We start from the raw sequence: 2,889 nt of genomic DNA on the forward strand, positions 1-2,889 counted from the left end.
CAAATTCAATAAGTTAAAACACACTCTTGTCTAGTTTGAATCCACTTCTTCCTTATGGCTAGCTAATTATTATGGATTATCTAGTTGGTTTTAATTATATTAGTAATTTAGTTCTAACTTTACCAATAACTAACTAATTCATGTCAAACTATGTATGTTCACACACAATAACACAGAACTAATTATAGATATGCTATGCAAGATTTATTATAATAACGCAATTATAATCACAATACACGTTGTCTAGCACAGCTAAGCTTGTTTACTCTAATTACTAACTAAGATTAGTCAATCTTAGCTCTAACAATTCAATGTTCACTAAATAATTAGGTAAACAAGTTCATGCAGTTAATGGTCACTAAGCTACACAGAACATGTGATCAAGCAATTAGAGAAACAAACATAAGCATGATAGGTATACAAATCAAACACAAGCAATTTACCAACTAAATAAATCCATAAAAATTAAGCTATTCATAAGTTAGAAGCTTCATCTAGCTAAACAAGAGTAGGTAGATTCAGCTGCTCATAATAGCAACAAAAATACTAACACATATCAAGGTATCACTAAACATGTTTCTAGATAAAAACTAAACTAAATTGTGGACCTTAATTCTTTTGGTGTTGAAAACCTTTTTCCAGCGCCTAATTCCTGCTCAAAATCGTTCCCTGGAACTCCTTCCTTCAGCCCAAAGTCTCATCTTTTTCGTAATGGTTGAGGATTCTTAAATACACCTCAAAATCCCGCGCCACGTCGTGGATTCCGTAGCTATCCTTACCGGGCAAGGATTTCTCCATAGAGCGATCTTTATCTTCCGTAATGCTCGTGCCACGTCGTTTCTATCCAGGCCACGACGTGGGTGTAGTAATTCCCGTGGATTTATTCCTTTCTTGTGTTCCAAGTCTCCCATGTTCCACATATTGTTGCTTTTGGTCCCTTTCTTCGAAAATACTTTTAATTGACTGAAAATAACAATTTAAAGTCATAAGTACCATTATTCTAAACATATTATCAACTTATTAATAGAAATGTACTTAAATATTGCCTAAAAATAGGTATAAATATGGCAATATCAAAATACCCCACACTTAAGCTTTGCTTGCCCTCAAGCAAATTTAACTTAACCCTTAATTACTAACATCACATAGAACAATCCAATTCCAGCTCAGCCATTATGCCCAGACCTCAACACATGCATTTGTGTCTAAAATTTTCCTAAAGTACCCCCCCATACTTTAAATACTCACAATCTTCATAAACACTCGCCCACTTCTTTCGAGCAATGCTCATTTTATGCAACCCTCCGAATCCATCCCCGGAATCTTACTTAACCTCAAGAGATTTTTGTAAAGCAACCCAAGCATACATAACTAGAGAATTACAACTTTTAGAAGATACCACAACTTGGAGCTCTTGAATTCTTCTTTTCTTCAATATTTGATCCTCAATTTTTTTTTGAATTCACTTCTTCATGATTTTTGGCATCTTCAATTTATGATTCCTTAGAACTTTGATCTTTGATCTTCAACTTTGATAGCTCCAAAATTCTTCAAGAATTCTTACTTTTTAGCAATTTCTCTTTTTTTTTCACTCAATACCTACATGCTTAATCAGGGGCGCTTTACTTCAACCTTTATTGGTTAATACATATCTTTCCTGGATACATTTCAGGTACATGCTACTAAACATATTGCATCCCTCAAACCAAGCGAGGTTATGTTTTTGTTCCATGATTTCACTAAAATAAGGGAGGCCACAAATACACTATAACGTGTATTGGCTCAACTAAACATTGGAACTTTTAGCGGATCATCCCATGTAACACTAGCAACTATAGTTCAAATTATTATTACTAGATATAATTATTAAAAATCTCAATTTTCGAAAATTTTCTAGCAATTTACTTTTTCTACCCCCTACCCCACACTTATCTCATACAATGTCCTCATTGTATGCATAAACTAAATTAAAATTAAAGAAAAGAGAGAAAAAAGAACAGACTCCCTTGGGATAGCGGTGTAAGCATCTCAAAAGTGCGGAAAACGTGCATCTCAAACACGGACCTCTCAAAAATATAAAGTTGGTGTAGAACCGGATAAATATATAGATGAACCATGAACATGACTTGAAACTTCAATTCTTCAAAGCTGGTGTTAGCAAGTAGAAAATAATGGATAAATGATACACGTCGTGGCAAGGAGTACCACGTCGTGATATTAGATGAAAACATGAACAGAAAGATGTTTCAATTTTTTAATTTGAATGAAAGTCACGACATGGAGGAAGAAGCCCATGTCGTGGAAACTGGTTGTCTGAAAAATTCATCAATGCTTTAGTCATCCTAGCAGCTTGACCAGTGTCTTAATGGGTTAAGACTCTTCTATACTTCCCGACTGTAACCTCTCACCCTCTAACGTACCCCACACTTATTTTGAATTGTGGGTTCCAACTCACAACTTTAAGCATCCTTAACTTGACTAGACAAATATGACTCTTGACTTAGCCTTATATGCTCCTGAGAATTCCAATGCTAATCTGAAAAACAGAACAACCCAAAAGAAATAGAAGAGTAACATAATAGTTCCACAAAGTCTTACAAACCATATTTAAACATAAAACAAAACTATGTAAAACAAAACAAAAGAAAATAAAGAGAAAAGAACATCAATCGTCATCTCCTTGTCCCTAAGCTCCTCTTGGTCCTGCCCCGTCATTCCGTGGATTCCAAAGCTCCTCCCAAGTTGGAAAATAAGGATAATGTGGTGGCATAGAAGGTGGTCGAGTCACACCCAAATGTGACTAAATACCCTCAGTAAGTTGGGTATTATAAATAGCATGCCCCCGGAGGTTATCCAAATAAGTTCCCACCCGACTCTGAAAAGGGTCGG

Source organism: Lactuca serriola, chromosome 5 (genome assembly GCF_051521515.1).
Source record: "Lactuca serriola cultivar US96UC23 chromosome 5, Lser_US96UC23_V15, whole genome shotgun sequence".
In the NCBI taxonomy this organism is placed as follows: Eukaryota; Viridiplantae; Streptophyta; class Magnoliopsida; order Asterales; family Asteraceae; genus Lactuca; species Lactuca serriola.